This window comes from Cryptomeria japonica, chromosome 7 (assembly GCF_030272615.1).
Source record: "Cryptomeria japonica chromosome 7, Sugi_1.0, whole genome shotgun sequence".
In the NCBI taxonomy this organism is placed as follows: domain Eukaryota; kingdom Viridiplantae; phylum Streptophyta; class Pinopsida; order Cupressales; family Cupressaceae; genus Cryptomeria; species Cryptomeria japonica.
The window spans coordinates 271,081,950-271,095,847 of record NC_081411.1 but is presented as its reverse complement, the minus strand read 5'-3'; positions in this window follow the sequence as shown (position 1 = coordinate 271,095,847).

The following is a 13,898-nucleotide window of genomic DNA, read 5'->3' as shown; positions in this document are numbered from 1 at the left end:
GATTGTAGGGTTAAGTTATGAATTTATTGTATTATCTCTTAGGTGGCCGACCTAATTGTTTAGGTCCCGAGTTGGTATAAATATGATGTAAGATATCTTTGTAGGTCAATGAGATCATGTATGGTATGGGTTAGGGGATTATCTATATGTGAACAATGTTGTAATCATATGCAGAGGTTTTGGTCAATCATAGGTGATCGAGTTGGGTTTGTGGAAGAGGTTTAAGGTCCTTTTATTGAGCTTAACCAGAATTGTACTCAGGCATGGAAGATGCTATACTTGTAGTTCAATCTTCATTCCAGATTATCGTTTGATGTTTTCTGAGTTAGTGAGACTCCTTTTGTAATAAGCAGTGTGCTCTAGGATGTTGGCCTTGCTACATGTGCAGGCCCTTTATTGTAATAATTAGTCATTTGATCAGTGGATAAATATTGTGGGTCTCCAACCCACTACACGGTTTTTCCTCTTTGAAGTTTTTCACATATAAATTTGTGGTGTTATGGTATTCATATTTGTGGTTGCAATGTTGCTTATTGTTATATGCTTTTATGTTTATCAGTTGTTGAGTTGTTGTATTCATAAGGCTAAATTTCTTCATTCTAGCAGAACACTGATTCACTCCCTCTCTCTCGGTGTTCCTGGATCCCAATAATAGATTTCCTTATAAAGTAGTCAACCTTCCCTAAGATTTGTAGCCTTCTGATTTATTGTATTTTGAGCAGTGAGCCTAAATTCATGTGCATTCCCCATTGTAATTATTTTCACATACTACTGTAGACTATCAATCTTATTATGGGTAGGTTCCCACCGTGGTTTTTTCCTTTAACCGAGTTTTCCACATCAAAATCTTGGTGTTGTGTGTCGTGCTATCAATTTTCTTATCTTTATTGTTGTTGCAGTTAACCAGATTTACATTTGAGTTTAAGTCTTATAATCCAGTGAAAATTAATTCACCCCGCCCCCCTCTCAGTTTTCCTTCATTATTGTTGCCAACAATTGGTATTAGATCTAGATCCTCTAGAAGAAGCTTGACCGCTTTAGGTGATCCGAGATGGCAACTAGAGCTCTTATTTTTAAGAAGGAGAGTCTGAGATTTGATGGAAGTAATTATTCTATATGGAAGAACCGGATGGAGGTGCACTTCAAATGTCTTAGAGAGGATTGTTGGAAGATTATAAAGGATTCCTAATTTGTTCCATAGAATAGACCAGTTACTATTACTGAGATCAAGGATGCTGAAAACTAACATTAGAGCTAAGGAAGCATGGCTAAGTGCCATAACTGATTCTGAGATGACTAATGTGATGAGACTTGAGACTGCACATGAGATATGGGAGAAGATTGTGACCTTTTATGAAGGAGATAAACAAGTCAATGTTTCTAAGTTGCAGAGTTTGAAAGGGAAGCATGAGATGTTGAAGATGGGAGAAGATGAGAACATAACATCCTTCATGGCTAAGGTAAATGAACTTATCCTAGGTTCAGATGTGCTCATGGAAACCTTGAAGAAGATGAAATTGTTGCTAAGGTGCTAACATCATTGTCTCCTTACAAACATAAGGTAGCTGCTACCGATGACATCTACAGTGTGACTAATGTGACAAGAGATATGTTAGTTGGAAAGATTTTTGCATTTGAACTGAGTGAATTTGGTGAATGACATGGAAAGTCTAAGACAAAATTTAGAGAATCTGTATCAGGAAAGCAGGAGTATGATCGAGAAGAATGTAGAATCTCCAGACATGAAAGAGAGAGAAGAGATATGGAAGAGAAATAAAGAGAACTGGATGAGCTTGAAGCATTGATTTCCCAGAGATTTCCTAAAGGAGCTAGTAAGTATGATGGAAAATTGCCTTTGAAATATTTATCTTGCAATAATATAGGACATTTTTCTTCTAGGTTCCCGGAGAGAATGTCTAAATATGATAGGCATGATAAATTTGATAAGCATGATAAGAATGATAGATATGAGAAGCATGAGAAGTATGATAAACTTTACAATCCTAACCAAAAGTATAAACATCAAAAGAACTGTCATTATGTTGTTGATGAAGGTGTTACAGATGAAGAATCTAAATGAGATGAAATTTTGTTTATTGCTATTAAAGAAGATGTACCAGTACCTATTGATTCCACAAGTTGCAATATTAAGGAGAAAGCTTTAGCTACTAAAGTTGAAGAGAAATATGAATGGGTGTTTGGCAGTGGTTGTTCACATCACATGACCGATGATAAAAGAAAATTTGTGAATGTGGAGAAGTATGATGGTGGAATAGTAAGATTTGGAGATGACAAATCATGGGTGATCCGTGGTAGAGGTTCTATTTCATTTGATGCTAAGCATAACACTGATAATGTTTTGTATCTTGGACGTTTTAAGCATAATCTTTTTAGTGTTGGACATATGGTTGACAAAGGTTATGATTTCCAATTCAAGAATGGAAAATGCAAGATCCTAAATGCATCTCATATAGAGATTCAATCAGGAACTAAGATTGAAGGTAATATCTTTCATTTGAATGCAGGCGAGAAAAGTTTCTTGATTGCTCATATTGATGAAAGTTGGTTATGGCATAGGAGAATGTGTAGTGTTAATTCTGACTCAATGATTAAGATCAGTTCTACTCAAGCTGTTAGAGGTTTGCCTAAAATTGTTAAGCCCGCTAATCTGGTATGTAAGGAATATCAAATGGAAAGAAAACAAGAATTTATTTCAAGAGTAAGCATTATACATTTGATGGACTACTAGATCTTTTCCATACTAACCTATGTGGACCTACAAGTATAAAAATTGTGCAAGGTAATAGATATTTCATGTTAATAATTGATTATTATTCTAGGATGATGTGGGTTACCTTTTTTAGGGAAAAATCAAAAGCATTGGACAAATTCAAGATTTTCAAAGCAAACATTGAGACTGAGACAGGATTGAAGCTTAAATGTCTGAGATCTGACAGAGAAGGAGAATTTTTCTCTAGTGACTTCGACTCATTCCATGAGAAGCATGAAATTAGAAGACAATTATCTACTCTTAAAACCCCACAAAAAAATGGAGTTGTTGAAAGGAAGAGCAAAACTATCTTGGATGTTGCAAGGACTATGTTGATTGAAGGGAATGTTTTGAATATCTATTGGAGAGAAACTGATAGCACTATTATTTACACATTCAACCGAGTGCATATAAAAGGTGATTCTGGTAAGACTCCTTTTGAGCTATGGTTTGGTCATGTTACTACTATGGGATATTTCAAAATTTTTGGAAGCAAGTGTTATATCAAGAGAGATGATGATATTGGGAAGTTTGATACAAAAAGTGATGAAGGAATTTTCTTGGGATATTCAACAAAGAGAAAATCCTACTAGTGTTACAATAAGAGACTGACAAAGATAGTGGAAAGTGCAAATGTGAAGGTTGATGAGAATTGTGGAAAAGAAACCAGAGCGTGCGAATATGGTGATGATCAAAATATTGTCTTAAAGAAAATTCAAATAGAAGTATTGAAGCAAAATGATCTAGTAGAGACAATTAATCTAAATATTGCTTTTGCCACTGAAGAGGTGCAGGAACCTGAAAATTAGAATAATCTGAAGACTCTGAGGTATGTAAGATTGAATCATTCTTAAAATAAGATCATTGGTGATAAAAATAAAGGTGTGATGAGTACCTAAAGATGTTGTTGAAGCTTGTAAAGATGAAAATTGCATAAAGGATATGGAAGAAGAATTGAATTAGATTGAAAAGAATAACACATGGGAACTTGTGCCTAGACCTAAAGACAAGAATGTGATTGGTACTAAATGGGTATTCAGGAACAAATTGAATGAAGTCGGTGAAGTTGTCAAAAATAAAGCAAGATTGGTATGCAAAGGATATTCACAAAGGAAGGAATTGATTATGAGGAGACTTTTTCTCTGCTAGCTAGACTTGAAGTTGTTAGACTATTGTTTGCATATGCTTCTTATAAGGATTTTAAGGTATATCAGATAGATGTCAAGTCAACCTTTTTGAATGTTGATCTTGAGGAAGAAGACTACATTGAGCAACATGATGGATTTTCATTATCAGATGATGGAGACATGGTATGCAAACTAAAGAAATCTCTTTATGGACTGAAACAAGTCCCTAGAGATTGGTATGCTAGATTGGATAAGTATTTGATGAAATTGGTATTTAATAAAGGTACTACTGATAGTAATCTATATTTAAAGATTGAGAGTGAGAAAATTTTGGTTGTTGAAGTTTTTGTTGATGACATTATCTTTGGAGGAGATGATGACTTGAGTATGAAGTTTGTAAGTGATATGCTAAAAGAATTTGAGATGTCTATGATAGGAAAAATGAAATTTTTCTTAGGTTTGCAAATTTCACAGACTGGAAAAGGTATTTTTATCTCTCAAGGTAGATATGTGAAGGAATTACTGAAGAAGTTTGGGCTAGAAGATTATAAACCAGTTGGAACTCCTATGGTGACTAGCTGCAAATTGTCTAAGAATGATGAATCTCTAAAAGTTAATCAGACCTTGTACAAATCTATGGTTGGTGGACTGTTATACCTAACTCATACTAGACTTGACAACATGCATGTTGTGTGCATTGCTGCTAGATACCAAGCTAATCCGAAAGAGAGTCATGCCACTGTTGTAAAGATGATATTTAGATACTTGAAAGGGACCGTGGATTATGGTTTGTGGTATCTAAAGAATGGTGATTTCATGTTATGTGCTTACACTAATGTTGATTGGGGTAGTGATGTTGATGATCGGAAAAGTACCTCTAGTGGTGCAATCTTTTTGGGTAAGAAATTGGTTTCATAAGCAAACAAAAAACAAGTTTTAGTTTCCCTATCTACTGTTGAAGCTGAATACATTGTTGTTGCTAGTAACTGCACTCGGGTAGTTTGGATGAAACAAATTTTGAAGGATATCAAAGTTATCTATGATGAGCCTACTATCATATATTGTGATAATTCCAGTCCTATTAATATGTCAAATAACCTAGTGTAACATTCAAAGACTAAACATGTATCAGTCAAGTATAATTTCTTGAGATAAAAAGTCAATGAAGAGGAAGTGAAGTTAAGAGTATGTGTCTACAAAGGAACAAATTGCTGATATTTTCACAAAACCTTGGCCTGCAGATACATTTGTCTATTTGAGAGACAAGTTAGGGGTATCTACCCCTCCTGATGGGAACTAGATGCATTGAGTTGCATCAATCTAGTGGACTTTAGTTCTATCTTTTTATCTAGATTGATGAGTTTATGCTACTACTCTGATGGAGTGGTTTTTTTGTGGTTCAATTGAGCTAGTTTAATCATGATTTGTTTATTCTAAGGGGGAGAATAAGTTTGATTTTATATTTTGAGAACCTTTGTCATTGATGTCAAAGGGGGGGGAGAAAGCATGTGAAAAACTGTCTTATCTATTGTTGGTGAGCTTGATCTTAAGGGAAGTTTATCGGAGATGTTTTTTTCTTTGAATTGATTGTTTTTCATAGCCATATGTTTCTATCAATGCCAAAGGGGGAGATTGTTAGACATTACTGCTCCTAGGATATGTTGTCATTGATGTCAACATATTTATGTGATCTATTGCTCCGATGGTTGCAGATTGGTTTATTAGGATCATGGTTCGGTATATGAAATATTTATAGTATAATTATATCTTTTTGTATTGGTTTTGGTGATTCGGGAGCTTAATTGATCATATAATATGATCTGGTTTATAGTTTGGTTTTTCTAATCACTGCTTTGTAAAGTTTGGTATTTCCTCTTGTATATTTTGGTGTGATCAGATCTTGAGTTGCAGTTTTGGGAGATTGTTTAAAATGTTCTTGTGTATGTTTATTTTAGATGGTTCATGATTTGGTTCTCCACAAATTATCTTTCCTCATGGCAGTTGATGTTGTTTGAGTGTTCTTGAGTTTTAGATGTTGATCGATGAAGATTTGATAAGTGGTTTTGGTGTAGCTATTACAAATGAATCTAATGTGCTTGCTGATGTTTCCTAATTATGTAATATTTGTTTTTATGATCTACATTGGTCATTGTGCATGGTTTTGGTGTTTTTTTTATCTAGTGGTGTTCTTCATGCTATATGAGACCTATTTTATGGTGTAGCATGTTGCGGTTGATCTTGGTGAGATTTCTGGTGGTGATGCATGTTTGGAGATTTGGTTTAGGTCCATGTTATGTCATGTATATCATTATATTGGTCATGTGGTTCACATATGCAACATGTGACATAATTATATAATTGAGAGTTGAGGGTTTGGCCGACCTTGTAGTCAAGGTTGATGAATTGTACAAGTGAATAAATCCTTTGGTATTGTAATTTAGTAAAGATTTGAGTGTTTCAAATAAGACAAATGTGCTTAACAGGAACTGTCATCAGACATTTGCAGATGCTATTCTTTCAGTTCATTTGATTCGGGATTGTTGTTCGAATATTTTGTAAGTTAGTGAGACTTCCTTGTAAGGTAGTGAACCTTCCCTAAGGGTTGTAGACTTTTGGGTTATTGTATTTTAAGAAGTGAGCTCTAGGTAGTGAGCTTGAATGTATGTGCATTCCCTGTTGTAATTATTTTCACATACTACTGGAAAGTATCATCTTATTGTGGGTAGGTTCCCACTGTCGTTTTTCCCTTAACCATGATTTCCACATTAAAATCTTGGTGTTGTGTTTTGTGCTATCATTTTTCTTATGTTTGTTGTTGTTGCAATTAATTAGATTTTCATTTGAGGTTAAGTTTGCTAATCTGGTGAAAATTGATTCACCCCCCCTCTCAGTTTTCCTTCATTGTTGTTGCCAACATATCAATTATTGGAATTTATAGTACAACTTTAGTCATTCTGGAATAAAACTCTTGCAACTTAAAATGAAGTTTGAATTAGTGGCAACAACAGATATATTAGAAGTACCAATGACTTAAGGGGGATTGGACTTGGATAAACTTTCACTCGTTCACATGCTACAATTGGGTGATGTCCTAAATCATAGAGATAGGAAGAAGTACATTGTATAAAATGTTGAGTGTACATATTTGTTTAAGAATACAATGAAGTTTCTCAAAGAGAAACTTTTCGATGTAAAGTTGGATGAATATTTGAGAAATGAGAAGAAATTACAAATTTTGTTAGGTGATTTGAAGGGTTATGGTTCTAACCTAGAAGAAAAAATTTCATAAAATATTAAGGAGTTGAGATTGATAGATTTAGTGAATATGTGTTGAGTTACACATTCCTGGTTGCAAGATGGTGTGTCATATTTTGAGTAGTGTAGGTAGTGTAATTAGTATCTGTAATTTTTTCCACCAGTTGTCTAAGTCTACAAATGAAATGCATAATCAAATGGGGATTTTTAAAGAAAAGATTGTATAGATGATTGAGAATGTGGATTTAAAAGAAGATGAGGATGGGAAAAGAAAGAATAGAAATTGAGAAGGAATACACAAAATTGAATCATCTCATAGAATGTAAAGACAAAATAAAGAAAGAACTTTGTAGTTCAAGAGATATTGTAGACATGCATCTCACCAACATGGTGAAAATAATGAAAAAATCTTAGACATTATGCAAGTCAATTACTATTCAGTTATTTTGTGAAGAGATAGAAGATCTTATTCTATAGATGGAAATTAAACTAAACCTGTTGATCTCCATGGGACTTGATTGGCACAATGCATGGGCTCAATTAAAATCAAATCATAAGGAAGTTATTTTCCCTACCTAGTAGTGTGCTCGAGTAGATTTCAATATGAATTTTTTTATCATTTATATATGTGGTTGAGATAGTCTTCATTTTAGTTTTGAGGAGATGCCATAAATAGTGGGAGCCATGTAGAATATTCAATTCTATATTATATAGGCACTCTTTTTCTTTGATGCCAAAGGGGGAGAATTTTGGGTAAGTGTTTGAATCGATATAAGTATTGCCATCAATGAAAGAGGGGGATATTGTTATTAATATAAGTTCAAATTGTCATTGATGTCAAAATTTCTGGTTTAGATGAGTTATTTAGTTGCACTTTCGGTATTTCTAGTGAGTAGTTAGTATAAGTTTCTGCAATAGATGTGCGTTTGTATAGATTACATTTATACATGCTTTTAATAATAGACTATCATATGTTATAATATTTCCATAACTATGTTGGTAATCTATGTGAACAGGTATAGTTTTTAAGTTGATTATGAACATTCCTAGGAATAGTTTGTCATTTCATTTTAGTTTGACTGGTGACGCAGATGTATCGGAGGATTATATTGTTTCAAAGCAATGGTTATGGATGAAAATTTTCTTTATATCTTAGCTTTCACAAGGTTATGTGATCTATAGTAAAAAATAGTTATGTCGAGTTGGTCTGGTTGGAGCAGTTACAGCGTGAAAGGAAATACAAGAGCAAGGAAAGAATAATAAAATCCAAGTAAGTTTATTGATAAAGTAAATGTTACCAAGAGAAATGCAAAAAACCTTGGAGCAATCACCCAAATGTGAAGAAGGAGGCACAAGAACTTTTGAAAGGGGAAAAGCAAAGAAAAACCCCTTGTGATATTATGAATGAGGCAATGCCTAAAATGAGAGAGAGACAGAAAGAAGCTCTTTACAATAATTTCATTAAGAAGAAATGAGAGAGGAGACATCTCTTAAATAGAGATGAGGAGAGGAGTTACAAAGTAACTCCCAAATCTATGAATGCCATCATTCATAAAATGTGTGTGCCATGTGTCCACATCCTCTTATGGAGGAAATCTAATATTCCTTAATAAAGGAAAATAAAAGAAATGACTTGTCCTCACACATGTACTAGAGAACAAATTACATGTAGGAATTCCAAAGGAATATCCTAAACTAAATACAAATAAACCTAAGCCAAGTAAAGATTAAATATTCTAACACCCCCCCTTAAGCTTTACTTGGGGAGTTTACATCAAACCCTTCAATGGGTTGCAAGCCAAGATTTTTACAATGAAATTGGAACTTTTCTTTACAAAGTGGCTTGGTCAAAATATCTGCAACTTGGTCTTCCCCCTTGCAATAGAGGAGTGAAACTTGCTTGTCTTCAATTTGTTCTCTAATAAAGTGGTTTTGGAGAGCAATTTGTTTTGTCCTTGCATGGAAAACTGGATTTTTAGCCAAGGCAATGGCACTTTGGTTGTCACAATACAATTGAGTTGGTTTGTGTTGAGGTAGACCCAAATCTTCAAGTAGTCTTCTAGGCCACAAGACTTCTTTGGAAGCATTAGTGCATCCTTTGTACTCAGCTTCAGTGGATCCAAGAGAGGTAGATTGTTGCTTTTTACTATTCCAATAAATTGCTCTTGAACCAACAAAAAAACAATAACCACAAGTAGATTTCCCATCATTGGGATCTCCACCTAGATCGGAATCAGTAAAACCTTTTAAAGTAAAATTGGAATTTGCATCATAAAACAAACCTACATTAATAGTTCCTTTAATATAACTTAAAATTCTTTTAACAACTTTAAAGTGTGTTTGTTGAGGTTTAGACATGAATCTTGAAACCAAACCAACACTATAAGCAATATCTAGCCTAGTAAGAGTTAAATAATTCAAACTTCCAACTAATTGTCTATACAAAGTAGGATCAACAAGAGGAGTTTGCATATCAAGCATTAACTTAGTGCCTAATTCAATAGGGATTGAAACATGGTGAGCATCATTCATGTTAAACTTATCTATGAGATCTTGAGCATATTTACTTTGATATAAGAAAATTCCTTTAGAGGTTTGCCAAATTTGCATTCCTAAGAAATAATGTAAAAGACCTAAATCAGTCATTTGAAAATTTTGATTAAGTTGAAACTTAATATCAGAAATCAATGTATTGGAACTTGAAGTAAGAATCAAACCATTTACATACAAGATAATAATGATAATATCATCTTCACTATGTTTAATATACAAGTTAGGATAATTTTTACTTCTAATAAAGCCTTGAGAAAGAAAGAATGCCTTAATCTTTGAATACCACTCCCTAGGAGATTGCTTTAATCCATAAATTGATTTCTTTAATTTAGAAAATAAGTGTGCATTAACTTCTATAATAAAACCAGGAGGTTGAGACATATAAATTTCTTCATGTAAATCACCATTAAGAAAATCACTTTTAACATCCATTTGGTGAATAGGCCAATTCATTCTAGAAGCTAAAGCAAGCACAAGTTTAATTGTAGGCATTTTAGCAACAAGAGCAAAAGTTTTAGTATAATCTAATCCTTCAATTTGAGAAAAACCTCTAGCAACTAATCTACTTTTAAATTTACTAACTTGATTATTAGCATTCAATTTGGTTTTATAAAGCCACTTGCAAGAAACAAGATTTTTACCATGAGGCAAGGGAACTAAATCCCAAGTTTGGTTAGAAATTAAAATATCATATTCTTCCTTCATTTCTTTTTGCCAATGTGGTTGATTTTAGCTTGATCAAATGTTTTAGGATCATTAGAATTCATAATAGTAGTCATTAAAGCATAATTACAATAATTAACTCTTCTAGCTTGAAGTCTATCCATTCTAGCTAAGTATTCATCAATATCTTGAATTAAAGATTTGAACCATTTAGGTCTTCTTTTAGAAGTAATGGATTCATCACTAGAAGAAGAGTCATGATGAGTAGAGTTATTATTATCATCATCACTATCACTAGAAGGAATAGAAAGAGATGCATGAGGAGTAGGATTAAGAGAAGGAGGTTGGTCCTCCACAAGCACAACTTTGCTTTGAGTAAGTTCATCATCCTCCACTTTAGAACAATCATGAATGCCTTTTTCTGCAATACAAACATCGCTTGCAACTTTTACCTTGTCAGTAATAGGATTGTAAACTCTATAACCTTTAGTATTTTCATCATAACCAACAAAAATAAAAGGAGAAGATTTAGCATCTAATTTTTTTCTTTTCTCCTTAGGTTTGTGAACATAAGGTATGGGACCAAAAATTCTTAAATTCTGCAAATTGGGCTTTCTACCAGACCAAGCTTCTTCAGGAGTTTTATCCTTTAAGGATTTGGTAGGTGTTCTATTAATTAAATAAGTTGCACAAGCCATAGCTTCAACCCAAAACTTGTAATCCATATTTTTTGCATGCAATAAACATCTAGCCATTTCAACAATTTTCCTATGCTTCCGTTCCGCCACACCATTTTGTTGTGGTGTATAAGGAATGGTAAGCTCATGTTTAATTTCAAAAGATTTAAAATAAGAATTAAATGCATTATTGACATATTCTCTTCCATTGTTAGTACGAAGAATCTTAATTTTAGAACCAGATTGCCTTTCTACAAACATATGAAATTTAGTAAACACATCAAGCACTTGATCCTTACTATGAAGGAAATATATCCATGTTCTCCTTGAAAAATTATCAACAAAGGTAAGTGCATACCTTGAACCTTGGATGGAGGGATTCTCCATGGGACCCAAGAGATCACTATGAACTAAATGCAATTTCGTATATGCCCTCCAAGATTGACCATGAGGAAAGGGTTCCCTGTGCATCTTACCACTCATGCAACCATTGCAAACAATTTGAGAAGGAACAATAGCAGGGAATCCATCAACCATATTTACTTTTTGCATCAATGAAATATAATCAGAATTGAGATGGCCAAGTCTTTCATGCCATATAGTAAAATCAACAGTAGTTTGCAAAGATTACTTTGGAGGAGCAAATTCATAGAACTTGAATAAGTTATCACTATCCATTTTAGCAGTAGCAATAACATGATTAGTTTTTGGATCAATGATATAAAATATGCCCCTATAAAAGTTAATCTTATAATCTTGACAAAGTTTAGGAACTGAAATCAAAATTTGATTTTAATTCAGGAACATAAAGAACATCATGTAATTTCCCATTAGGAACATTTACATCACCAATAACTTCAACTTTGCAATTATGATTATTAGCTAATTGAATAGGAATATTAGAAGTATCAGGATGCAAAGATTCAAAACATTCTTTATGAGAGGTAATATGTTGAGATGCACCAAAATCAATAATCCACTCAAGTGGTTGAGAAACATTATAAGTACATGTAAATGCATGACGAGATGAATTACCATTATTATTACCTTTCTTATAATGAGGTTTATGTTGTTGATTATTTTGATTATTTTGATTCATGGGCTTTTTACCATTTTGTTTCTTAAAACAATTATTAGTAATATGTCCATGTTTCCCACAATATGTGCAATGAGGTCTTGTTTGAGAATTATTCCTTTGATTATTGTACGTATTATTATGATTATTATTATGAGAATTGTTATGATAGGATTTAGAATGAGATTGATAATTAGAATATTTGTGATTATTATTATGATTATTATTATGATTATGATTATGATTATTATTATTGGATCTAAAATTATTATTATGATTTTGATTTTTAGACATAAAAGCATGTTCACTACTTTTAAGAGTACCAAATTGAATTAATTTAGCTTCCTCTTGATGCAATAAATTACGAAAAATATCATAAGTTAATTGAGTAGCTAAGCTAGGAATAGCAAGTTGAGCATGAATATTCATAATAAATTGTTGAAATTGACGAGGAGGACATTTTTTAAGAATAAGATGAATTAAACGTAAATTAGCTAGAGTAACTCTTAAACCAGTTAATTGACTATTAACAAAATCAAACTTTAATAAGAATTCATCCATAGTTTTAAAATTTGTATACCTGAGATCTTCAAGTTGATCTTTAAGCTGAATTTTTCGAGATTCATTTGAGCTATCATAAGTTGTTTTAAAAATTTCTGAAGCTTCATATGCTTTTGTACAATTTCCAATTAGAACATACAAATCAGGAACCAATGAAATACCAATTAAACCAAGTGCTTCCTCATTTTGAGCCTTCCATCTATCTTGGTCGGCTTGAGGAGCAGTTGTAGCGGGCTCAAAGGTTTTATCAGTTGCAACATTCAAAAGATGCTCGAAACGAAAAATAAAAGAAACATGTGTTTTCCATGAATGATAATTAGAACTATTTAATTTGATTTCCGGAATTAAAGTAGACATGATAGCAAAATAATGGTTAGTAAAAAAAAATTCCCTTTGAGTAAAAAACGAAAATTAACCTCCTTTGAATAAAATTGAATCAATAATAATAATTTATTTACAAAAATATTTATTAAAAAATGTTATTTTAAAAATAACAAATTTAAATTTAAAAAACTCAAATTTTAATTAAACAATTTTGTTTTTATCAAAAAACAACTTTAAATCTTTTATTAATAAAAAATAATTATATTAAAACTTTATATAAAAAAAATCATAAACTTTTTTTTTTTAAATTTTTAAAATTTTTGAACTTTTTATATGTGAGAAAATTTTATAAACTTGTTAAATGTTTTAATATAAAAAATTTAAACTTTAAAACTTTATAAACTTTTAAATATTTTAATATCAACTTCTTTTTCTTTAAACTTTTATAAAGCAAAATATTTATGACCTTTTAAACTAAGGAATACGAGAGAAATTTAAAAACTACTTTTAAGTAATATGAAACGTAAGAAAGGGTATACATGTGTACTCAACCAGCATATATGTGGTTGCAGAACAATAAGAATATCCTGCAACAATAAAACTTGAGAGGCATAAAGAATTGTAAGCAGAGGCATTACTTGCTGATACAAGTAGAAATGACAGGAGGCATTACTTTGTTGTAGGAAGGATCAGGTAAGGAGCAAAGATTAAAATAAGATTTTTTAAAGTTAAATTTCTTAATCTTTCAAATTTAGCTGGGAAGCTCAATGTTGTCCAACGTGCCTCCCCTAATTTCTACATCACAGCAAACTGAAAATGAAAGGAAGAAATAATTGAACACGGGCGTAGCAAGAGAATGACACAGGAGGAGATTAGGATAACAAGACTACGCC